Source organism: Pongo pygmaeus, chromosome X (assembly GCF_028885625.2).
Source record: "Pongo pygmaeus isolate AG05252 chromosome X, NHGRI_mPonPyg2-v2.0_pri, whole genome shotgun sequence".
Lineage (NCBI taxonomy): Eukaryota > Metazoa > Chordata > Mammalia > Primates > Hominidae > Pongo > Pongo pygmaeus.
Window position 1 is genome coordinate 9,630,498 of NC_072396.2, and position 26,988 is coordinate 9,657,485.

Sequence of the window (26,988 nt, forward strand, 5' to 3'; positions counted from 1 at the left end):
GGTGTCAAAATGGTTGGGGACCGCTGATTTAAGATACCCAAGGAAGGAACCTGTGTCCAAGTTCTTTATATTGAGCGAAATTGGCCTTCAAGCACAAAGAGCACAAACTTAAAGATGTAAGAAGCCAGGGAATGTTTTTCCCAAGAGCCATTCCGAATGTGTCTGCCAGACAATGAGTTACAGAAAACCAGAATGATTGACTAGAGAGACACAGACCTAAGGCTGGTGTTGAGCATTAAATATATGACTTGCACACAAAAACTAACCGGGAGTTAAAAGGAAGAGAGCATAACATGCAATGGCTATACACTCAGACCATGTGAAAAACAGCACAACCGTGAAAAATGGGGAAAGATTGAAGACAACAGAGTTAAAAAATTTTCTGAACTGTTTTTGGTAACCATTTTGGTGTTGATGGTAGCATTTGTATCATTATTTTGAGACAGTTATGCGTGTGGTACAAGATAAAGCAAATGAGTAATTATGCAATATTTTAATTCTAGCCTTCCCAGTGTTGTGGAGAATGCGGATCATTGGTGTTAAAGGGAGATTAAAATTTCACACAGAGACAAGTATTACTGTAAACTCATAAACTACGTTGCCTTAAAAAAATGTCCAGCTCTTAGGCCGGGCGCGGTGGCTCACGCCTGTAATCCTAGCACTTTGGGAGGCCGAGGCAGGCAGATCACAAGGTCAGGAGATCAAGACCATCCTGGCTAACACGGTGAAACCCCGTCTCTACTAAAAATACAAAAAAAAAATTAGCCGGGCGTAGTGGCGGACGCCTGTAGTCCCAGCTACTCGGGAGGCTGAGGCAGGAGAATGGCGTGAACCCGGGAGGCGGAGCTTGCAGTGAGCCAAGATCAGGCCACTGCACTCCAGCGTGGACGACAGAGAGAGACTCCGTCTCAAAAAAAAAAAAAAATTTCCAGCTCTTTCCCCCACAATTTCCTGGAAACAATGGCTACCCAATGGCAATGAACATCCCTAGCACCAAGATTATGTTCTTGAAATATCATTTCCCAGTGAAATACCCCAATGAATTTTGGAGAAATGGTCAGTTTCTAGCCTGGAGCTAGAATATGTACAAGATAACATCAAAGATCTTATAGAAGATATCAAGAAAACCATCAATGACTACTCTGTGTCAAAAGGACTCAAAATCCAATAGGAAGAGACTCTCACTGACCATGATGGGACAAACTGAAGTTCAATAATGATAAGAACTGAAATGGATTGAAACGTATTTATTTAAAACCAGGAGTTTGTGATTAAATTTTTAAAAATTAATTGGTCCCTTTCTGAGGATTATAAGAAATCAATCCATTATCTTGAAGACTAGTAAATAAAACTAAAGAATTAAGCTTCTATCCTGCCTTTCCCACAGGAATTGCATCACTGGGCAACACAGAGTAGATGAGAAGTGACGCCTAGTAACATTATTGCAGCTAATAAATGCAAACAACATGATAGAGTCAGAATATCACCATTTTGCAACTTCCAGTGAATTAACAGATCTAGGCAGCTGCTAACATCACAAAATGAGTGCAACTCAGTTACCATTATGGCTCCTGAGGAGAGAACTCAACACTGCCTCATGTTGCCAACAAATTGACTCTAAATCTGGTCAAGCCTCTACATCTAGCTGCAGGAAATACAGAGAACACAGGAAAATATTCAGCTGCACCATAAGTAAGCAATCACAAATGTCCAAACTTTGAGAAACTCGACAGGTCCAATGCCCTAGCTTTTTCAACAGGTAAATTGTAAAGAACAATAACAGCAGCATAAAGGAATGGAGGAGAGCACTGTATATTAAAAGCCTTTAAAAGATCCAACTATACAAGTTGGCAGAACCTATAGTGTCTAGGGATACATATCTTAGAGAAAGAACTACACAGAAATGCAAGAAAACAATTGCTATAAAAGTTAACATAGTGGGTACACAGCAAGATAGAAGGGATATGACCAGGACAGGGCACATGAATGGGGCTTCTACAGTGTCTGCCAATGTTCTTTCTTATGACTGGGGTGATATTTACAAGGGTGCTTGCCACAGAATCATAAATTAACCTATGCACATTTGTGTCGTTTTCCTTTTTTTTTTTTTTTTTTTTTTCTTTTTGAAACAGGGTCATCCTGTGTTGCCCAGGCTGTAGTTCAGTGGCGTGATCATAGCTCACTGCAGCCTTCACCTCCTGGGCTCAAGTGATACTCTCAGCCTCTCAAGTAGCTGAGACTACAGGTGCATGCTACTATGCCCCAGCTAATTATTTTATTCCTATTTTTTAGAGGCAGGGTCTCACTGTGTTACCCAGCTGGTCTCAAACTACTGGCGTCAGGTAATCCTCAGCCTCCCAAAGTGTTGGGATTACAGGCTCAAGCCACCACACTCAGCCAGTTTTGTATAGTTTTCTGGTCCTTTGTTTTATTTTACAGTGAAAAGCTTAGTTAAAAAGGTAGAAAATTAATAATGCCTCAAGTTATCAAAGAATAGGGACAATCATATAAAGGAAAGAATCCAACAAGATAGCTGAAGCTCTGGAGAGAGGACAGCATGGAGCTCCCAACTGCAGGAGTCAGGGCCACGGACTCCCAGGGATCTGAGCACGGCTGTGCTATTAAAGAGCTCGGAAGGCCCAAGTCCTGAGCCAGGTATGCTGGACTAAGAGGGAACACCTGGCATCGGCAGGAGACGTCGTTAAGGAAAGCACCATGATTCAGCTCCACAGGGGTGGATCCCAAGACACAAACCACCAGTCACAGACAGGCAGGCTGAAGAAAGAGAACTCAGCAGAAAGTCCCAACTATCTGGCTCCACCTCATCCATCACCAGACACCAGCAGTATCTACGAGATGAAGATAGGCTGCAAGAAGAAAAACACTTTAAAAAAGGAAATGACAGCGGCCGGGCACGGTGGCTCATGCCTGTAATCCCAGCACTTTGAGAGGCCAAGGCAGGCGGATCACGAGGTCAAGAGATCGAGACCATCCTGGCCAACATGGTGAAACCCTGTCTCTACTAAAAATACAAAGGATGAGTTCATGTCCTTTGCAGGGACATGGATGAAGCTGGAAACCATCATTCTCAGCAAACTATCACAAGAACAGAAAACCAAACACCACATGTTCTCATTCATAAGTGGGAGTTGATCAATGAGAACACATGGACATAGGGAGGGGAACATCACACACCGGGGCCTGTTGGGGGGTGGGGGGCTAGGGGAGGGATAACATTAGGAGAAACACCTAATGTAGGTGATGGGTTTATGGGTGCAGCAAACCACCATGGCACGTGTATACCTATGTAGCAAAACTGCACGTTCTGTACATGTACCACAGAACTTAAAGTAAAATTAAAAAAAAAAAATTAGCATGCACCTGTAGTCCCAGCTACTCGGAAGGCTGAGGCAAGAGAATCACTTTAACCCAGGAGGCAGAGGTTGCAGTGAGCCGAGATGGCACCACTGCCTCCAGCCTGGGCAACAGAGCGAGACTCCATCTAAAAAAAAAAAAACAAAAAACCAAAAAAACAAAAAAAAAAAACCTGAAAGGGCACTTTGGAAAATAAGGGATTTTTTAAAAGAACGATAATAATTTTTCCCTGAAATACATGTTTCTGAAAACTTTTCCAGAGGGACCCAAGATGAACATTATTTTCTGGACCTGTTCTAAAACATTTTCACTTTCTTCTTCCCAATTCAGATGATATGCCTTATGCGTCACCTTGGATCCTCTTGGCCTCTCTGTCCCTGAGGAAGTCACTCCTGGTGAGTAGTGGATCCATAAGTATGAAGGCTTTACCTGTGGCTGACAGAGTGGAGACATGGGTGGGAGATAATGTTCTGAGGGGGCACAATGATATTTATAAGGACAAAGTGAAGGATGCCGTTGGAAGTTTTGCAAAAAAATATATAGGCTCAGGGTAGTTAACCACCAATTTATGACACTCATCTCCAGCAACCATAGGGCAAGCAGATGGTGCTAAAAAGAAGATCCAGGTTTTCATTTAACAGGTAGCAGAGCTGCAAAAAAGACTGAACACGCAGTCTGACTTCTAAGTCAAAGCCAGAGCTCTGCTGAAGAAAGGATGGGACTCTGAGACACAGGAGGGGATTTTTACCTGGTCCAGCCTAAGAATGGTAAGCCCCCTACATCCCCCCAGGCACTCTGAGCACCCAGAAGCAGCTCCACTCCTCTGTGGCCAGAATAGACCTGCACACCTCCTTGTTTGGAGACCTCAAAATGGCTACACCTGAAGTGGCTGTCTTATCAGATGATACCATTCTTCTTTATATTGGCAGGTCACCAAAACCTCTGCAGAGTCCTCCAAGGCTCCCTCCACCTGGGCCCCCACGCAGTCATCTGTGTGTTGGGGAGAGGCTGGGCAGCACGAGTCAGGGCTGCTCCTCAAAGTCACCAAGGTGGAGAGTCACCAAGAAGGAGAGTCACCAAGGTCACTCTACTTCTATCCATACCTCTTCTCCCCTTCCTGGAGCCCTAGCCAATATTGTCTAGGTTTTAGGATTAGCTGTCTCTCCTCAAGCCCCAAATAGTCCCACATTTTCCCTCTAGAATAAGTCCTCTATTCTCCCTAGCATCTTAGGCTCCTAGAAACCAAAGCCAACAGGAAACCCTCCCATTATTTTCTGCTTTCTGCGCTGAGGCCACACGAGGTTCACGAGAACCTCACTGCTTAAGCATGGGAAAGGACAGATAAGGGAACAATCAGGAAGGAATAAATAGAACTTCAGAAAATATTAACACATCACTGTAAAAATAAATAGAAAAATGGTGCAGGCATAAATGAGTCCAAGAGAGGGACATAACTCCCTGTCAAAGCAAGATTCTATATGAAAACGTCTAATCCTCCACATTGGCCAGGTTGCAAATCACTATTTGCAATCTATCTTAAAATAGGATGTAGTAAAAGCAAAATTGAAAGAGACAGAAAAACCTCCTCGCGCAACTTAACACAACTTTGATTCCTTCCCGGCAACTTTTGAAAGGCTCTTTCAAATAATGCAGACCCCAATTCCTCTGATTATTACCTGGCTCCATGGAAAAACCTGGGTGCAATCATCTGTTAGGTGAATTTTTTTATCAACCTGTTTTAAAAGCTTGCCAAAACTCACCACTGAAAGGGTTTTCTAATACCATAGCTGGACACATATCTCTGTCCATAAACAAACACCCATATTGGGAAATGATTTTCATCCGCCACATATAAATGCACATCTTTATCCTGTAAATCAGAATCCTTATCACGCAATCATTTTGCATTTAAATTCTCATCCCAGAACAACAGTATCCCAGGGAGGTATACACAATAGCTTTAAATTTAAGTGTCAGCCTGAACATAGACCTCACATCAGGCCTATTTTCTTAATGCCCCAAAATCCCAAAATACAAAATACAAATCTCATTTTAGATTCATTAATCTGCTCATAGCCAAAAAAGCAACCATCCAACAGCTATTAATTAAAAGATATTTTAGGGCAATCCAGATGCCTTCAATCAAGTATTGTAGCTGCTTAGAGTTGCATTAAATTAGTTTATCTTCAGTCCAAAGTTTCACTTCATCCATGAAATAATGTAAGTTGATCCCTTAAAAAATAAAATAAAATAAAATAGAAGTTGGAGGCTTCCCAACTGTTTTCGTGAATGTGCTTACCATCTGGAGAATTCTTCTTCTATGTTCACCACCACTTTAATCACCTTGCCTAATAAACAGGCGTGATTGATCAGAGCTGAAAGACAGACCACTTCCGTTCAAGGACCCAAAGGCATCATTCAGTGATGATGTGCCTGAGAGTGGCTGGAAGGCACACATCCCCAGGCGGCCAAACAATTGTGAGCTTTACAGCCCTAATAAAATAGAAAATTAGCTACACAATTTTAATGTAGATATCAGTGTGCATTCAAGCTGTTTTTTAAAAATAGGAAATAAATCGTATTTATTAGTCACACTTGACAACTGTCTGAAAATGGTCCAGGATGCAGCAAATCTCAGCAAAGCTACCTCATAGTCACCAAACATATATGACCAGCAGCCAACAACAATAAACACTGTACTTAGGGCTGACAACAGCTGAAACCCAGCCATCCTGCCTGCCAAGCTATTTTATGTGTTTCATTCTGTAAGTTGGATTATCTGTTATCTTCCTATGTCATTTTTATGAAATAAACTAAAGAATAGGTTTAAGTATATTATATGCAATGGATATGAAAGAAAATTAAATCTGTATGTCTTCAAAAGAGATGTATATGATCCAGGTAGATATCCTACATATCATATATATATATGATATATATTATATATATAATGGAATGCTTCTAAATTTTGTTTTCAACATTCCAAAACCTGACTTATCATTTTGCTTAATTTAAAATGGTTTATACATGCATCACCATTTGTTTGGATACTGTGTGAATCTAGGTACTAGGCACCAAAAAAATATTAAAAGAACCAAAATGTTCCTTCAGTACAAACACAAGCCGGGTCTCAAAAATAATTTTCAATGCAAGGGACAAAGAGCTTTCCCACATCTGGCCTTATGAGCAGAATTCTCATACCTGAGCCCTTTCCTATCGGAAATTCAAGGTTCTCCTACCTTCTCACGCACTTCTATGCACATGGGTAAGGCGGCTTCAGTGATAAAAATCAAGAGACTCATCTCTACTATGGACAGAGGTGGCTTGGGAAAAGAAAACCCATCATGCTGGTGAAGGCGTAGTCAGAGGCTTGACAAGCGATAAGCACCTGTGGGTAGACTACAGAGTGGAATACTAAACTGAATGGCCATATAAAGGCAACAGATTTGGTGAATATTTCCTGCTGATACCCACGGGTTGACAGTGCGCCCTTGTTTCTCCCTAGCTATCCTTCCAAGAGCATTGCTTTCTTTTATTCTGTGTTACCCAGCCAGGCTGATTTTCTTCCCCTTCCTGTCTCCTTCTTACATACCAAAGGTTTGGGTCTTCAGATGCTATTTCCTTGCCAACATCCTGTTTGGGTTATTGATAAAGAAGCTGGATATTGGAAAGCTCTCACCTTTGAAATAGTTCTCAGGCTATAGTTTTGCAAACTGCGGAGCACACACCTTTCAATATTTATGCTCCTTCTATCGACACTGAGTAAATTAGAATGTGGAATACCTGCAACATCCAAACCATCTGCTTCACTGCATTTTAAAAAAAGAGTAGGTGAAGAAAATTTATGAGCATTTCCTCTTATGTCTTGTTGCTAGGGAAACAACCTTTTTTTTTTTTTTCTCTTAAGCACAGATGATTCTAGCATCTCAAAAGAAACAGGGCACAATCTTTCTTCCCCTCTTTCTTCAAATGAAATAAACGTCTTCCCTGGGCAGTTTTCTCCTCTGTCACACTGGCCACTCATTTTCCAAGGATGTTATATGATTCCAAGCAAGTCAGAAATACTGACTGAATAGGGCTGAATTTTTGCTGTGTTTTCACAGTTGGCCTGTGCCAAACAGAGTAGTCCACAAAGTTTGCCTCGTGAAACAAAATGCCCATTTTCACTAGGTGTTTTTTATAAGGTGCTATTTTGTCGTTCGTGCACAGAAGACTCTGGAGAACACAAAGATCCGTCCTGCCCATCAAACTGGAAGTCATTTTCCTGAAAGAATCCCTTGTGTGATGAAGACAAAATAAAAAATAATGATGTTCAGTTCCATGGAGCTTTCTGCCTGAAAACATAAAAGGGAATCCACCAGCAGAGTGGGAAACTGCCCACGGTTTTCATATCTTCAGGGGCCCTGGAACACATCACTCCTCCATGTAGGCAGCCTGCATTTTACCATAGGAGAGAACACCCTAAAAAGGCTTCTGAAATATGGCGTTTGCGTACGGTAGATTTGCTTGTTTCTCTGCAGCATCAATTGCCAGTGGCACATTTTGTACTAGAAAGGCCATTGTGCCCAGAACGGAAAACGACTGTGAACCACCTAGTGATTTGCATTCTGCTTTTGGGGATAATCGGACCCCACCCCCCCGCCCGGCCAAAATCCACATCACATTTGCATAATTCACTTTTGAAACGCTGTTTTTCATTCTCTTGAGCCCACAGCTGCTGTGCGGGGAACTGGCGTGGTCCACATCCAGCTTCAGATTCTCTCCTACATAATCCCCAAAGCAGAGAAGTTTTGCACGCAGTAAAGCAAGGGGACGCTGATGTTAAACAAGGACAGACTTTCTGTCTTATGCTTAGGTGTGACCTACCAGAAAGCAACCAAAGAAAGAGTCAATGATCCTAGCTGGGATGGCAAAAAGAAGTAAGAATTGAATTTGGATTACAAATGGTCAACAAAAATAATGTTCTTACCAAAAAAAAAAAAAAAACAACGAGGCAATGGTAAAATCAATGAGCTTATCTTTCTGATACAGAAAATAACAGGATGATTGTTAATACATGTTCAGGAATCTAAGAAAATGTTTCATATAGGCCTATCATGTAGCATTTTTATTTGCATAACTATAGTCAACATATGATTCTCCATATAGGGGTCTCTCATTGAGAATGTTTCTTGTGTACCCACAGAAAAGCCTCTTTGGTAGATTTTCTGGTTTATAATTATTTAACAAGAAGATACACGTGAGGTTCTTTTGTATGTACCTGTAGAATACATCCCAGTAAGGGTCCTACGGAGAAAGACCTGTTGTCAGCAATAACCTTCATTATTCTAACTGTGAAATGTTCATTAATGCGAATAATATTCTCAAAGGTTTTCTACAATGAGAATCATCCAGTAAAGCTTTTTACCTGAGAATTTAAAAGTTGTAAAGTTGTTAGTTAAATGTGTATAATTATCAAAAGAGGTTGACTTTGGAAAACAAACTGAATTTGCTAAGGGAAGGAAAACTTGAAAATAATCATCTTAGATGTGGAATACAATTTGACCTAAGCAATTGTTTCAAAACTGTCTTCAGTTTCTTGAAAATAATTGTTAGGGCTGATATGAAATGAAATACATATCAAAACTGTCTTCAGTTTCTTGAAAATAATTGTTAGGGCTGATATGATATGAAATACATATCTAGGCCAGGCACGGTGACTCATGCCTGCAATCCCAGCACTTTGGGAGGCTGAGGCGGATGGATCACGAGGTCAAGAGATCAAGACCATCCTGGTCAACATGGTGAAACCCCGTCTTTACTAAAAATACAAAAATTAGCTGGGCGTAGTGGTGTGTGCCTGTAGTCCCAGCTACTCAGGAGGCTGAGGCAGGAGAATCACTTGAGCCCCGGAGGCAGAGGTTGCAGTGAGCCGAGATCGCGCCACTGCACTCCAGCCTGGTCAACAGAGCAAGACTCCATCTCAAAAAAAAAGAAAAAAAAGAAATACATATCTAATGTTACAGATTTTGGTTTATTGGTTAATTACTATGTATTTTTTTCAGTTTAAAAAATAATCTTATTTTATATACTTCTCTCAGTATAATTTTTCATGACATTTCAGCCTGTTGATAATGTGTGCATCCATTTCAGTGCCTTAAAGTATTTTGAGAGCAATCTTTTGCTGACAGTTGAAGAACTGTTAAGAATGAAATACTATTCATTAAATCAAAAAAAAAAAACAAAAACAAATGGTCAAAGAAAAAGACCTCTGCCTCAACCCCTCTATTTAGCGAAGCAGGAAATTAGTATAAAAGGGGCCTTAAAGTTCAAATGTAATTTTTTTTTTCTTTCAGTTAGAGATAGAGTCTCTCTCTGTGGCCCAGGCTGGAGTGCAGTGGTGCAATCATAGCTGCAGCCTCCAACTTCTGAGCTCAAGCAATTCTCCCACCTCAGCCTCCCAAGTAGCTGGGACCACAGGTGTGTATGTACTACCACACCTGGCTAATTTTTTTTTTTTTGCAGAGATGGGGTCTTGGTCTCACTATATTGCCCAGGCTTGTCTCGAACTCCTGGCCTCAAGCAATCCTCCTGCCTTGGTTTCCCAAAACACTGGGATTACAGGCAGGAGCCACCATGCCTGGCTTCAAATGCAATTTTTACTGTTAGAAAAACTTCATATTAGCATGTTCCCTTTCACAACAGACGCCAACTATAACCAACACAGTCCAAGACTCATGTTTAAAGTTTATTAGCTTGTTTGCCTTCCTTTAGGTACCATCAGCAACATTAGATAAGTGTGCAGAAATTATCATCATGAACCAGAAGACTCAATGATATGCATCAGAACAACTCAATGTGTGGTCCTTGGGCCAGTAGTAGCAGCGGCACAAACTGGGAGCTTGTTAGAAATGCATATTCTCAGGTCCCACCCTAGACCAAGAGGACCAGAATAATGGGGTGGTGCCCAGGTATCAGTATTTAGCAAGTTCCCCAGGTGAGGCTGGCACACACTCAAGTCTGAGAACCACTGGCTTGAGTTGTTAGGGCCCTACACACTACAAAACCTCCAATGTTCTCACTTGTAGCACTAATTAACTACTTGTGAGTTATTGTTTAGACAAATTAGTTATACACACATATATCTCTTTCTACTACACTTCACAGATACTGCATTTTTTACAAATTGAAGGTTTCTGGCAACCCTGCATCAAGCAAGTCTATTGGCATCATTTTTCCAACAGCATGTGCTCACTTTGTGTCTCTGTGTCACATTTTGGAAATTCTCACAGTATTTCAATTCAGACTGTCTCGTTACTATTATATCTGTTATCCTCATCTGTGATCAGTGATCTCTGATGTTATTATTGTAATTATGTTGGGGTACCATGAACTCCACCAATAGGAGATGGTAAACTTAATTGATAATGTTGTGTGTGCGTGTTCTGATTGCTCCACAGATCAGCCATCCCTCCCCCTCTCCTCAGCCCTCCCTATTTCCTGAGACACAACAATATGTTGAAATTAGGACAATTACTAATCCTACAATGGTGTCTAAGTGTTCTTGTGAAGGGAAGAATCACATGTCTCTTACTTTAAATAAAAAGCTAGCAACGATTAAGCATAAGCTTAGTGAGGAAGGCATGTTGAAAGCTGAGACAGGCCAAAAGCTGGGCCTCTTGGACCAGTACACCAAGTTGTGAATGCAAAGGAAAAGTTCTTGAAGGAAATTAAAAGTGCTACTCCAGGGAACACGGGAACGATAAGAAAGTGAAACAGCCTTGTTGCTGATATGGAGAAAGTTTGAGTGGTCTGGATAGAAGATCAAACTAGTCACAACATTCCCTTAAACCAAAGCTAATCCAGAGTGAGGGCCTAACTTTTCAATTCTGTGAAGGCTGAGAGGTGAGGAAGCTGCAGAAGAAAAGTTGGAAACTAGCAGGGGTTCATGAGATTTCAGGAAAGAAGCCATCGTCCTAATATAAAAGTGCAATGTGCTGCAGCAAGTGCTGATGGAGAGGCTGCAGCAAGTTCTCCAGGTTCTCCAGAAGACCTAGGGTAACATCACTAATGAAGGTGGCTACACTAAATGAAAGATTTTCAATGTAAATGAAACAGCTTTCTATTGGGAGGAAATGCCATCTAGACTTGCATAGCTACAGAGAAGTCAATGCCGGGCCTCAAAACTTCAAAGGACAGACTGACTCTCTTGTTAGAAGCTAATGCAGCTGGTGACTTTAAATTGAAGCCAACACTCAGTTGCCATCTCCAAAATCCTAGGGCTCTAAAGAATGATGCTAAATCTACTCTGCCTGTGCTCTAGAAATCGAACAACAAAGCCTGGATGACAGCACATCTGTTTACAGCATGGTTTACTGAATATTTTAAGCCCATTGTTGAAATCTGCTGCTCAAAAAAAAAAGATTATTTTCAAAATATGATTGCTAATTGATAATGCACCTGGTCATGCAAGATTTCTGATGGAGATGTACAAGGAGATCAGTGTTGTTTTCACGCCTGCTAACACAACATCCATCCTGCAGCCCATGGATCAAGGAGACATTTTGACTTTCAAGTCCTATCATTTAAGAAGTACATTTCATAAGGATATAGCTGCCATAGACAGTGATTCCTCTGATGGATCTAGGCAAAGTTAATTGAAAACCTTCTGGAAAAGATTAGCCATTCTAGATATCATTAAGAACATTCGTGATTCATGGGAGGAAGTCAAAATACCAACATTAACAGGAGTTTGGAAGACTTTGATTCCAACCCTCACGGATGAATTCAAGGGGTTCAAGATGTCAGTGAAGGAAGTAACTGCAGATGTGGTGGAAATAGCAAGAGAACTAGAATTAGAAATGGGGCCTAAAGGTGAGACTGAATTGCTGCAGCCTCATGATCAAACCTGGATGGATGAGAAGTTGCTTCTTATGGATGAGTAGAGAAAGTGGTTTTATGAGATGCACTCTACTCCTGGTAAAGAGGCTGTGAACATTGTAGAAATGACAACAAAGGATTTAGACTATTACATGAACTTAGGTGATAAAGCAGAGGCAAGATTTGAGAGGATTGACTCCAATTTTAAAAGAAGTTCTATTGCGGGTAAAATGCTGTCAAGTAGCATTATATGTTACAGAAAAATCTTTCATGAAAGTAGTGTCAACTGATGCAGTGAACTGCATTGTTGTCTTATTTTAAGAAATTGCCACAGCCATCCCAGCCTCCTGCAACCACCACTCTGATCAGTCAGCAGTCATCAACGTAAAAGCAAGACCCTCCACCAGTTAAAAAAAAAAAAAATGATGACTTGCTGAAGGATCAGATGACCATTAGCATTTTTAGCAATAAATTATTTTTTAATTAAGGTAATTACATTGTATTTTCATACATAATGCAGTTGCACTCTTAATAGACTATAGTATAATGTAAACATAACTTTTATATGCACTGGGAAACCAAAAGGTTCATGTGACTCACTTTGTTGTGCTATTCACTTTATTGTGGTGGTCTGGAACTGAATATGCAATATCTCCAGGGTACTGTATTTTATTTCTAGTACCATTATGATCCAGCTAGATCACAAAAATACAGACCACATTAGCCAAAATCCTATTTAATATGCATTAACTTTATAAGTCATAATTTACTGAATCCTTGAAGCAGACACAGAACAGAAGGAAATATTAAGGGGAAAGGTAGAATAAAATATTTAAGAAATGATGTTGCCATTAAATATACTATTTAAAATGAATATGTAAAAATATGAAGAAAGACATTATAATATTAAACTTAAAATTCAGAATACAGACTATATATTCAGTGTAATCACAACCTTAGAATGCAGATTTTTAAAAATTCAAAGATTGGAAAGAGATTCACTAAAATGTTAGCAGTCAATATATTTAGGTGATGGAGATAATAGATGATTTTTTTCATCTAGAACTTGCTGCTGCAAAGATAAAGGTCATCAGTGTTCATGGCCAAGTTTTTACTCCGGTTGACATACTCCAGAAATGAAGCAAAGCTGAGTCACTCCTGGGTTTGCTATTAACAAATAGACACAGCGCTATCATTTTACGAGACCATCCTGTGAAGCATATTACACATATTAGGAAATGATCTTAACAGGTGAGAAATACTCTGAAAATATACACGTAGAGTGCAAGGAATCATGTACGTACCCAAATAGGTTTCACTAAAAGGGAAGACTCGTTCAGAATTGAGACACCCATACAATACATTCATCCTTTCCTGTTGTCTGTTCTAGGTCTCCTCCACCATCTAAGAGTGAAAGACAGTTCAGGAGATCTTAGGGACCCAATTCTTAAACCAAGTGATTTCCTGACCAGTTCCCTAGCTATAGATGTGCCTCTGCCTAAAACTTTCCCAGTTGCTTCAAATTTTGAGATCCCAGAAAAGCAGATGTCAAACAGATATTCAGAAGGATAGAAAATGTTGTTCCCCCAAATGCTGACTTAACCTTGCGATGTCCTTTGGCTGCCCTGAAGAAGACCCCTAAAGAATTCTTCATAAATACAATGACACTGCTTTCATATGACACTGGCGGCTTCAGGTTGTAAATAACACGAAGCACCAAGGGGTCACTGATGAGAAGAGCCTCTGCTTTACACTCAGGCAGGACAAGGCTGAGGTCCAGGGTCTGTTACTCTGGGTCCAGTCCTGGCCATGTTTCATCCATCGGAGAGCAATTAAAGGAGAAAAAAAAAAAAAGGGTAAAGAAATAACAAAAGTAATAGCAGCTACAGCAAAATGAAGAGTTGCGAATAATTTCTGTCTTAGTCCATACAGGCTGCTCTAACAAAACACCATAGACTAACAACAGACATTTATCGCTCACAGTTCTTGGGGCTGGAACCCTAAGATCAAAGCACCAGCAGATATTGTGTCTGGTGAGGACTAACTTCCTGGTTCATAGATGCGTGGTGGAGCCACAGTGCACCCTCCCTGTGTCCTCACAGGGTGGAAGGGCAAGGGAGCTCTCTGGGTACTCATCTCGTTCACAACGCTCCACCCTCATGACCTCAGCAGCTCCCAAAGGCCCCACCTCCTGACACCATCACCTTGGGGGTTAGATTTCAACATGAATTTTGGAGAGACACACATTCAGTCTCTAGCAATGTCCAATCCATGGAGAAAGAGCAATACAGAGAAAGGATGATCCACGGGAGTTTGAGAAGTAAAGAAATAACCAGCACCAAGTTCATGATACAAGAAGCACCAGGCGGAACACCGAGCAGGGAACCCTGTGCTCTGGGCAGGCGACAGAGCTCCATGTGAACTTATTCTGGTCTCTGAAGATTTCTCACTCAGGTTAACACCTAGACTTCACACTTAGGTGTGAATGTCACTTTTAAAGACATTCACCTCCACATTTTCACCTTCTTCTTTTGGAAGAGAAAGAAGAAAAAAAGAAAAAGATCTTTGCATTCTAGAAGATACTTTGTCACTGCCTGAAAAAATAAACGGCTGCTCCAAAGTAGTAATAAATATTTTTTCATTTACTGAGCAGCTGCTATATGCCCCAGACCCTGCAGAGTGCTTTGTTTATGAGCTCATTGAAGTCTTGAGGCAGGGGCTCTCTGCTTCGCTTCATGGATGAGATGGAGAAGCCAGCATATGGACAGATGAGGTCTTTTCTAAGATGTCAGTCATATCTGGCTGAATTATCTGATGCCTGAGCCCATTTCTGTATCTGCCTCACACCGTGGGTCCCCACTCCAGCCGACTTCATCAATATTCTGGACGATGCAAACAGCATCCTAGGACTACCCTTGCTGCGTGGCTTCTTCTCTCCTTTAATCAAAGGTGCCAGGGGCCCAAACCTGAAATTGCAAGGGAAGGAAACAGTAAAAGCAGTAACTACCTCATCTCTTAGCTCTGGTAAATCGTCTCATTTCTCTCAACTGTAGTGTCACAAATGCACGCTCCATGGTTTTAGCAAATCTTGGACTCTCAGTAGAAAACAAATGCCCAAACAATACATGTTAATTAACACAGGTGCTGATTGCTTTGTCATTCAAGAAAGGGGAGTCGCTTCTTTTAATCAGTGTGATGAGAATCGCGAAGACTAAATGCAGTTTGCTGAGGCTCTGAGATGTCTTGAAGGATTATATAATTCCCCTACAAAGTGAGAATGCTAGAATGTCAGAATCACCCTGAGGGCTTTAAAACATCTTGGTGCCCAGGGCACACCCAAAACCACAAGATCACAATGTTTAGTCAGGCAAGGAGGGGGAGCCAGGCTCCCCTAGATGATTCTGGGCTGGCCAAGAAACTGGGGGAGTAATGAAATAACGTGAGGTAATAAGTGGAAAAGAGCTGATGAATTTTCAGGTGACTTTCATTTACACTGAGGAAATGTAATAAAGTTGGTAGGAAAAAAATCAATGATCTCTATGTCCTAATGATATTGAAAATTTTAAATTTTCAATATAGTATTATACACACGTAGAACTCAGGGAAAAAAGAAGAGGCTTCATCCAATTATGATATTCTTCTCTCCCTTTCTGTTTCAGTTCTGGCCCTAGAGCAAAAATGTCTGCGAGGGCGTTCTGCCCTTTGTGATTTGTAAAAGGCACCGAGGCGCAGCCCGGAGGAGACAGCGCACACTGGCCCTCCCCGCCGCCTCCGCCACTTCCCCGGGGATGTTGGTATCTTTGGAACTAGCTGATTTTGAACTTTATCTTCCCTTTGAATGACTATGCTATCGCTATTATCTTTCCAAAGAGAACAGAGCCCTTCCAAAAATGGTTTAGGTTCCTGGAAAAGAAAAATAACCATTTTCTCCAACATTTACATTACAAATTACATTTCAAACCTAATGGGAAAGTCTGTTTATTTTTTATTCAAATTACGTCAACTCCTTTCCAGAAACAAATTAAACTCGTTTCCTACTCAGCTTAAAAAAAAAAAAACTTCAAAACAAACCAGGGAGGTGCTACGCATAAATATCTAAATGTAGCCTCATTATATATCTGCTCCACCACCCCTATATTTAATAAAGATACGGTTTGATACATACTTACTTATACATTATATATAGTGATATACTAAAATATGGATATTTATACATAATACTTATAATATGTAACAGCTATTTTATAGGTATAAAATATATAAAGCATATTTCTATTATAGATATTATATATAAATATACATACATGTAATATACAATTATATATAATATATGTTATATGGTTGTAAACGGATATACAGAAAATATGTTATCTGGTTATCTGGATGTAACTGGATAATATATACATGTAACTGTATGTTTATCATATATAAATATACATATAATACATTAAATATATTTATAGTTTATGCATCTTTCATATATTATTTCATTTATATAGATATGTTAGCCTGGCCAACATGGTGAAACCCCATCTCTACTAAAAATACAAAAAATTAGCCGGGCATGGTGGCATGTGCATGTAGTCCCAGCTACTCAGGAGGCTGAGTCATGAGAATCGCTTGAACCTGGGAGGCGGAGATTGCAGTGAGCCGAGATCGCATCACTGCCCTCCAGCCTGGGTGACAGAGAGAGACCCTGTTTCCAAAAAAAAAAAAGATATGTTAACGTGTGTGTATTGATACTAAACATACCACATATCCAAAATGATTCTAAACAATGAAATTTAGCATATAAAGCAGGGCACAGTAGCTCACGCCTGTAATCCCAGCACTTTAGGAGGCCGAGGTGGGCAGATCACGAGGTCAGGAGATCGAGACCATCCTGGCTAACACAGTGAAACCCTGTCTCTACTAAAAATACAAAAAATTAGCCAGGTGTGGTGGCCGGCGCCTGTAGCCCCAGCTACTCGGGAGGCTGAGGCAGGAGAATGGCGTGAACCCGGGAGGCAGAGCTTGCAGTGAGCCGAGATTGCCCCACTGCACTCCAGCCTGGGCAACAGAGCGAGACTCCGTCTCAAAAAAAAAAAAAAAAAAGAAAGAAAAAAAAAAGAAATTTAGCATATAAACTCAGAAAATCACTTTCTGGGCAGAGACAAAGCTAATTCAATCTTAATTTGATCTATTACTTTAAGATGATGATTGAGTGTACTAACCAATACAAAAGAGGTTAACAAAAAGTACCTGAAGAAGATCAGTTTTGCAGGACTTCAGAGTATTATTCACCAAATCTGCTAAGGGTATGTTATTTAAATCCATCAAAATCCCATTTCTGGGGTTCTAGGTAAATGTAAGGTGTGGCTCCAGCAAGCTCCATCCGAGGCTAGAGTACTAAAAGCCCCCCAAGGAAGACACACCATCAGACAACAGTAGGGAAGGCAGAAATACCTCCCACAGCCAGGCTGTGTCCATTCCATTGGTGCTTGACTACTGTCTGGATTCATTCGATCATGTTAATTTACCTGACAAGTTATGTTTCCGGTAGGCTTCAAGAATTATCTTGAATTTGAAACTAGTGGGGTAGAAATTTAAAAGCTTTCCCAATGCTTTCTGGACATTTCTGCCTCGCATTTTCCCCTGTGGTTAGAGTTGATGCTGGCTTACCTGGGGACACCCAGGTACCCATTGATGTTTGCTGATGCTAGTATTGATCCTCCAAACCAGCCAATAAGACCTCTCTCAGGAGCTTCTATCACCAACAGGCACTTTGTCTAAAACTGTGACATCTCCCAGCCTGAACAATCTGGACTTTTCCTCTTGCCTCTCTTTACTATCTAACAGGCTATATCTTTCACATATTTATTTTGCGGATTTTTCAACACTCCTATTAGACTATAATTTTGAGCTGGTTGTTCATTGGTAAATTGCAAATGCTTATAACAGTGCCTAGCAAACACCGGATGATCAATAAATATTTGTCAATGACATGAATCAATCAGAATGCAGGCGGATTGATCAAGATAAAAAGGCAAGAGAGTAAGAGGAAAAGGGGGAAAAATAGATCTTGACAACTTTCAAGTGGTTCAGCACCCAAGTCAATTTGTTTTCAGGGTGATACTGAATCTCAATGTTTCTTTCAAACACGTGGACTATTCCTTAGTCATCTCAATAAGAATTTTCTGGAAGACTCGGGCTTAGATGTAACAGGTTCAATGGACCCAAATGCCCTCAGCTCTTGCCAGAATGAGAAACACTTTGGTTTTGTTCAATTCATTTATTTCCTGCACTTGAATTGCCATCAAGAGATGTAAATGTTGAAACTGATTTGATTTTAAATATACCCACACTTCTCGGCCTCTTGCCAACCCTTTTATAACCAGCTCCTAACCAGCCTTTGCAACCCACACTCACAGTTGTGTATGTTTTTGTTCAACTTACTTTACAGATTGGCAGAATGTCGTGTTCTACTTATTTTCCAAGTTGTGTATGTTTTTGTTCCACTTATTTCACCCCATTACCCAGGGCAGGTCCTTCTGTAAAGCCCAAACAGTAAATATTTCAGGTTGTGCAGGCCACACAGTCTCTGTGGCAGCTACTGACTCTGCTGCTGTAGCCCAAATACAAGCCATATGTAAACATGTGGCTGTGGCTGGGCTCGAATAAATCTTCATTTTTGGACACTGAAATGTGACTTTTATATAATTTTCACATTTCAGGAAATATTATCTTCTGATTTTTTCCAACCATTTTAAAATGCCAAAGCCATTCTTAGCCTGCGGGCCATACAGAAACAGGCAGTAAGCAAGGCTGTTGCTTGTGAACCTAAGTTTGCCTAAAGTCTTAAAAAGATCACTTGAAGTGGTTCTTACCCTTCAGATCTGGTGCTTTTCGGATCCTTCTTTCAATCTCTATTCCATAAATGCAAGTTACCACAAGAAAGGTCTCTTCAAACACAAAGACTAAAGCGGCAGAATGAGCCAGATTCTTACCAGGGGACTTAAGTTTCATGTGTTCGTTGCTTTCAGCTCTTTAGGGCTGTTAAGCCAACACCTACATAGAATCCTGACTTTAAAATATTAGCAGGTGACCAGAGAGATGTTAGCAACGTCATTCCTCATCTCCCCTAGAAATGTTCAATGTTCCTTCCCCTGGGCTCCCAGGGCTTTTGTTCATCTCTGTCCCAAGAAATCCTGAAACATGTGTAGCCCCTTGAGGGTAGAGTCGATCTAAGCCTTATTCAAAGTGTAGCCCAACCCTAGCATCCCATTCAGTACCAAAGACGCTCAGTGCCTGCTTGTTGAATGCTGTTTCCTCACCTTAATCAGAAATGGGAGAGTATCCCTGAGTGTGGAGCTGAGTGAAGAGCGAAGGCAGCTTTCCGAGGCATATTTCATTGGGAACACACACAGTATGATTTGTCTATTTGGGAGGGTCTCTGAGATTTATGTCTATTGGATTGGAGAAAAAATCTTTTCTACATCCCCACCTAATTGGAGAACACATTGACTGATCTAAGAGGCTGGATGGAATGGGCAGCTCTTGGCAAAGGTAAAATGCACAGCTATCTTGTGAAATAACTAGCCGGGCACAGTGGCTCATGCCTGTAATCCCAGCACTTTGGGAGGCCAATGGGGGCAGATCATTTGAGGTCAGGAGTTCGAGACCAGCCCAGCCAACGTGGCGAAATCCCGTCTCTACTAAAAATACAAAAAATTAGCTGGGCATGGTGGCACCTGCTTGTAGTCCTAGCTACTTGGGGGGCTGAGGCAGAAGAATTGCTTGAACCTAGAAGACAGAGGTTGCAGTGAGCCAAGATCGCGCCACTGCACTCCAGCCTGGATGACAGAGCACAACTCCGTCTCCCCCACAAAAAGGAAATAACCATGGCTCCACTTCCTGTCTTCTCTCCTCCCTATAGTCTGCCATTACCATTTTCCAAGGGCCCCAAGCCCCAGCTGCTAGTGATGTATGGAAGTGTCAGACATGTTTTAGTTGCTACTGCTCATACTATCATCTGCAGGTAGACCCTGAGATGATCTCGAGGGAAGTGAACCCCAATACTAGCCTCTTCAAAGCAGCATTTTCCCCAGCAGGAAGACTCTTTGGTCAATCAAACGCAGATGTTGTTGGAATGGAATTGTTCCTGCAATGCCCTCTCTTCACCTCTTCCTCCTGCTAAAACTGTCCTTTCCTTCCTCTTTACTCAAGGTGGGTCACCGCATTGAGCATGCACAGAAAAAGGGCTTGGGGTTTTCTCCAAACACATTTTGAACTGGAAAATTATGCTATATTTATTTTGCCTCTTAAATGGGTTAGAAGAAAAATCACTGAGTAGATCCCAGCATTGGCCAATTGCTTAGTGCTGCATGCAGATTGGTGGAGATATTGGTGGACTCCATAGGTTGTGACCTTCCCGTCGCTTATGAACTGCATATCGCATCAGAGCAGAACTCCCAGGGACTTCCACGTCAAGAAGTACCAAGAAGTGCTGCCAGGGATGGGCTGTTCTGCCTCACAATTGTGATGAACAGTCTAAGATGGCCCCAAATTCCAACCACCTATCTTGCAATGATACATGATCCCCTCCCCTTGACATACCCAAGATGGGATGCACTCCATAAATGCATAAAAACATTATGTGTCTATTTTTAAAAGTTAACCTGGGCCAAAAGAAAGAAAAACTACAAGTGCAAAGCTTCTAAAAGTTGTTTTTGGTGCTAAAAATGGACACAGCATGATGATGTTTTTTAATGAGGGCACCAGTCCATGGGTGTTTTTGGTTATTCAACTGTGGGTCTGCCCCTAGGTTGAGGAGCACGATGAGGCACAGGCATTTGGAGAGTGGGGTAGCAAAGTAAGAGTGCTCCATACTGCGCTAGTTTTTTATTGCTGTGTAACAAATCACCACATAGTGACATCACACAGCACAGATTTATTATCTTACAATTTCCGTGGGTCAGGTTATCTGAGTCCTCTGCTCAGGGTATCACCAAGCCACGAGCAAGGTGTCAGCTGGGCTATGGTCTCATCTAAGGTTCACAGTCCTCTTTTAAGCTTACATGGCTGTTGGCAGAATTCAGATCTTTGTGGTTGCAGTAGTGAGGCCCCATCTCTTGCTGGCTGTCAGCTGGGAGCTTCTCACAGATCCTAGAAGCTGCCCACAGTTCCTTGCCATGTGGCCCCCTCCGCAAGCCTCCTCACCCTTCCCACCACTCTGACCTCAGGGAGTAGCCAGTTCCTTTTAAGCTGTCACCTGATTAGGTCAGATCCACCTAGGTCATCGTCCTTTTGATTGACTCGATGTGAACAGAATTAGTCACCTAATCACAGGAGTGACATCGATCCCAGGTTCTGTTCACACTCAAGGGGAGCAGGTTATATGGGGTGTGCACAGCATGGGGCACAATATCGAGGACCATCTTAGAATTCTGCCACACATACAGAGCCCGGGGAAGGGGAAACACAAGGGAAAGAAACAGTTTCATGCATGGGTCCATTTCTGTTCAGAAGACAGTAAAATGCCTGGCCTTAGTTAATAGGAAACTTTTTTCAAGTAATGAGGGTGGAGGCTGTGTGAAAGAGGTGGGATCAACTTTTGCATATACTTGAAGCCAGGCAGGATATTGGAGCTAATACAGTAAGCCTCAGGAAACTGACCACTTGCTTGGTTCTGTTCAAAGTGTGGCCCATAAACTGGTCCATCAGCATCTCCCAGGAGCATGTAAGAGACATACATCTTCAAGAGCCCCACCTCAGACCTGTCCAATTAGAATTTCTGGGGTGGTACTCAATTATCTCTTTTAACAAGTTTTCTGGGTGATTCAAGTGCACCCAGTTTGAAAAGAATGGCGTTAGCCAACCCTGTAAGTTTGGTTTTTTTCCAACAAATATTAAGCATCTACACAGCACTCACAAGGATCTTAACTTTGAGACAAGAATTCAGTTGCACTTAAAAGAGATAAATAACTTGCCAAACACACAAAAGTCTGAAAATCAAGGTTATAGATGAATGGACCCTTAAGAAGCATGGTCTGGCCCCAGGGCAGGCTATCCTTTAGCCTTCTGAGCAGCTGAATGTTCTCACACGTACCGACAGGCATCTGCCACTATCGACTCTCAAAGAGCCACATACAAACTCTGCTTTGATACTAGCACAGCTGAAGGGGAATGGAAACTTTTGTCAATGTGATGATTTGAGTATTTTAAGAACAGAAGTTCAGCTATTCAGCCCATCCAATGAATCTGGTAAAAGTAGATCCTGAAGATAATCCCTAAGTACTACTCAATGGAAAAAAATTGTGCTGTTGGGACTGCATTGGCACACAACAGTCCTGTGAACATCTCACAGCAGCAGAAGCCCAAGATAGAAGCAGTGTAGCCTGGTGGTTAGGAGTTCAGGCACTGGCATGTTGTAAACCTGGGGTGGAATTCCAGCTCTCCTACTTGCCAGCCTCTCTAAGTTTCAGCTCTTCTCGTCTACACAAATGGGACAATACCAGTGCCATCCTCATTTAGTGAGGATCCAATAATTCAGGCACCATTCAACAATTAAAAGGCAAATAGTCCAATTAAAAGTGGGCAAGGGATCTGAAAAGACATTTTCTACAAATTGCCACTGATGTACAAATTGCCATTAAGTGCATGAAAAGATGCTCATCATCATTAGTAATCAGGGAAAGACAAATCAAAACCACAATGGGACAGCATTTCATACCCACTAAGGTGGTTATAATGAAACAACAGACAATAACAAGTGTTGGTGAGGATGTGGAGAAACCAGGACCATCATATACTACTGACAGGAATGTAAAATGATGCAGCCACTTTGGAAAACAGTTTCGTGGTTCCACAAAATGTTAAACATAGTGGTTGAGTCAGCTCAGGCAGCTCTAACACAATACCGCAGACTGGGTGGCTTAAACATACATTTATTTCTCACACTTCTGGAGGTTGGGAAGTCCAAGATCAAGGTGCCACCATGCTCAAGTTCTAGTGAGGGCTCTCTTCCTGATTTGCAGACAGCCACCTTCTTGCTGTGTCTTCACATGGCAGAGAGAGAGCATCTTTCTAGTGTCTTTTCAAAGGCATTAATGCCACTCATGAGGGCTTCACCCTGATGGCCTAACTACCTCCCAAAGGCTCCACCTCCAATTACCATCTCACTGGGGGATAGAGCTTCAAAATATTAATTTTAGCGAGACCCATTCAGTCCACAGCAACACAGAATTACCATATGATTCATATATATCCAAGAGAATTGGAAACACATGTCTATACAAAACCCATATATGGATATTCATTCACAGAAACATTATTTATCATAGCCAAAACATGAAACAACCCAAATATCCATCAGCTGATGAATGGATAGACAAAATGAGTTCTATTCATACAATGGCATATAATTCACCCACAAAAAGGAATAAAGTATTGATACTTGCTACAACATAAATAAACCTCATGAACATTACTCTACATGAAGAAAGTCAGTCACAAGAAAACATATATCGTATGATTCCATTTGTATGAAATGTCCAGAATAGGCAAATCTATAGAGACAAAAAGATTAGGGTTGCCAGGGGCTGGGAGAAGAGTGGAATGTGAGTCACTGCTAAGGGAAATATTCTGGAATTAGATTGATTACAGCAAGACTTTGTAAATATACTAAAAACCATGGTTTTAGACATTGAATTTATGGTGTGTAACTTTTATGTCAATTTTTTAAAGTAGAAAAATCCACATAGATTGACCTTGTCAGTGTCCCTGACACATAGAAAATACATACAAGTTATATCATAACAAAATAATGAGATGTGGAGAAATGTAAAATGGTGCAGCCACTGTGAAAAACTATATGGTGGTCCTTCAAAAAATTAAACATAGAATTACCATATGATCCAGAAATTCTACTTCTGGTTACATACCCAAAAGAATGGAAAGCAGGAACTTGAACAGACATTTGTATTCTCATGTTGATAACAGCTTTATTCACAAAACAGCTAAAAAATGGAAGCAACCCAAGTGTCCATGAAGGGATGAATGGATAAACAAAATGTGATATAGACGTACAATGGACTATTATTCAGCTTTTCAAATGAAGGAAATGCTGGCACATGCTACAATGTGGATGCAACTTAAAGACATTATGCTAAGTGAAATTAACCAGACACAAAATGACACATATTGTATGTTTTTACTCATGTGAGGTACTTAAAGTAGACAAATTCATAGAGGTACAAAGTAGAATGGTGGTTGTCAGGGGCTCGGGGACAGAGGAATGAGAATTTATTGTTTAATGGGACAGAGTTTCAGTTTGGAGGCTGGAAGAACTCTGAGATGGATGGTGATGATGGCTGCACAACAATGTGAATGTAACTCATGCCACAGAACTGCACACTTAAAAATGGTTAATATGGTAAATTTTATATTATAAGTATTAAACCACAATTAAAATGTTTTTAATAGAGCATTGTAGATAGAGGCTATAAAACAATGCCTTTGTAAATTAATAATCAAGCAATAATAAAATGATTATTATATGTTCCTGTCTTTAAAAAAAGAAATGGGAATTATGTATTCCTTCACTGTAGTGGACTGAGGATAACAATGCATTCACATGAACCTCCAGGTTCAGAGAGAGGAAAATGACCAAGGAAGCCTTTTCAGGACTCACTGATGGTCTCTACTTTCTGGGGAGCAATTCATATGCCATCATAGCTCTGAAATATTTGCACACCATCTCTTCAGAGGCAGCATCTGAGCTGCGTTCCCTGAAGAGATGCCTTGGGTATCTCTGAAGCTAAATCAGGCTAAACCCAGAAGCAATCATCACTGAGGTGTTGCTTTTCAGAGAACAAATGGCCACCTGTATACTAGAGACATTTTGAAAGGCTAGGGAGAGCGGTCCAATTTGAGGTTAATGAAGTCTTTGAAAAGATAACCATACCTTGTCAAGAAGATGCTAAATCTTTGCATAATAATTACTTTCCTGACATATCCAACTTTAGTCTCATTCCTACTTTTACTTTTTCATCCTAACGATGCTTTTCCTAATGGAATTTGTCGTGATTTTTCTTCATAGAATTTTTATGTGGCCAGCCTGGTAATCATTTTTATTCCTCATCAAATAATTTCAGAAAAACACTATGCATGCAGAACAATATAATGATAATGATCATTTAAAGTATTCAGGGAAATCCTAAAATCCCCAAGAGGAAAATATAATTATATAAGAGTTCTGCTGTAGTGTTGTTAAGTTTTATTTCACCAGACGCGTAATACCTCTTTGGTTTGATTTCATACCTCATCTCATACCTCTAGAGAAATTTGTGGGGGGGGGGGCGGGGGGGGAAATCTCTTATGATGCACACCTGCTGCTTATTATTTCAATTTCTCATAAAAATTGTAGTGTTTACTCTATTCGCATCACAAAAGCCGTGTAAAGACCAATAAATAGTGAATATCTCTAGCAGATAATACATATACAATGAAAAACCACATCTTAAATTGTTTTCTCTGCTTCACAGCAAGAATATAATATGTTTCAACAAATTTCTTCACTGATTAAATAAAGTATCTGCATTATATGGATGTGATATGAGGAGATTTTTAAAATAGGATTTAAGTTCTAGTTAAACATGGCCAATTTAACCTATGGATTTCTCTCTAAGGAGTTACATAAATCCCTTACAGGGATTCCAAAGCTTGCTCTGAGGGTAGCCAGGCACCATGTCATGAGGACACTCAGGCATCCATGTGGAGAGCCCACATAGAAAGGAACCAGGTTGCCAACACCAAGTTGTGAGGGTGCCATCTTAGATATGTATTCCTCGGCCCCAGTCAAGCCTTTACATGATTGCAGCCCCAAATGACACCTGACTGACAACTTAGGAGCAACCACAAGCCAGAACTGTCACATTGAGCTACTACTGAATTCCTGACCAATAGAAACCTTGAAAAATGATAGATTATTGTAGCTTTAAGCCACTAGGTTTGGGGTGATTTGTTCCACAGTAGTAGATAACTAATAGAAGTGTTTTCTTCATTCTCATTAGGAACTTCCTGAAATGTGTCTCTTATCTGCTGCATTAAAACTCATTAACAAATTTCTATTTTCAACATATTAAGTCCAAACTTCCCTTCATTTTCTATAATTTGGAGCCTACTTTAATTCTCACCACTCCACCTATGCTGCAATGTAGCACAGATATGGTTTCAAGAATTAGTCATTATTCCTCAATTAGCCTCTATGAAACTAGCATGGACTTGGGAGTCAGAGAGTCCTGAGTCCTAATTCAAAATCCACTTCTTGTTTGCCTATCTATACTTGCCACTTTCCCAGAAGAGGCCACTGCATGAAGAGTGGAACACAACCCAGGACAAGAAGGAAGAAAAGCACCATTAGGATCAAAAACTAAAAGTAGGAATAAGACTAAAGTTGGATATGTCGGTTAGCTATTGCTGTGTAATAAGTTACCCCAAAAGTTAGCAACTTAAAACAACACACACTTATTATCTCACTAAGCATCAGCCCAGGATTTGTGATCCCATATGAAGACTTGACTGAGGAATGACCTGCTTCCGAGTTTGTGTGATCATTAGCAGGACTCAGTTCCTTGCAGGCAATAAGACTGAGTCTCAAAGTCATCAATAGTGGCAAAGTCTGCTAGCAAGATAAACATTACACCCCTTTGCATCCTAATCAACAAGATGACATCTCACCACTTTTTATCATATTCTATTGGTAAAAAGCAAGTC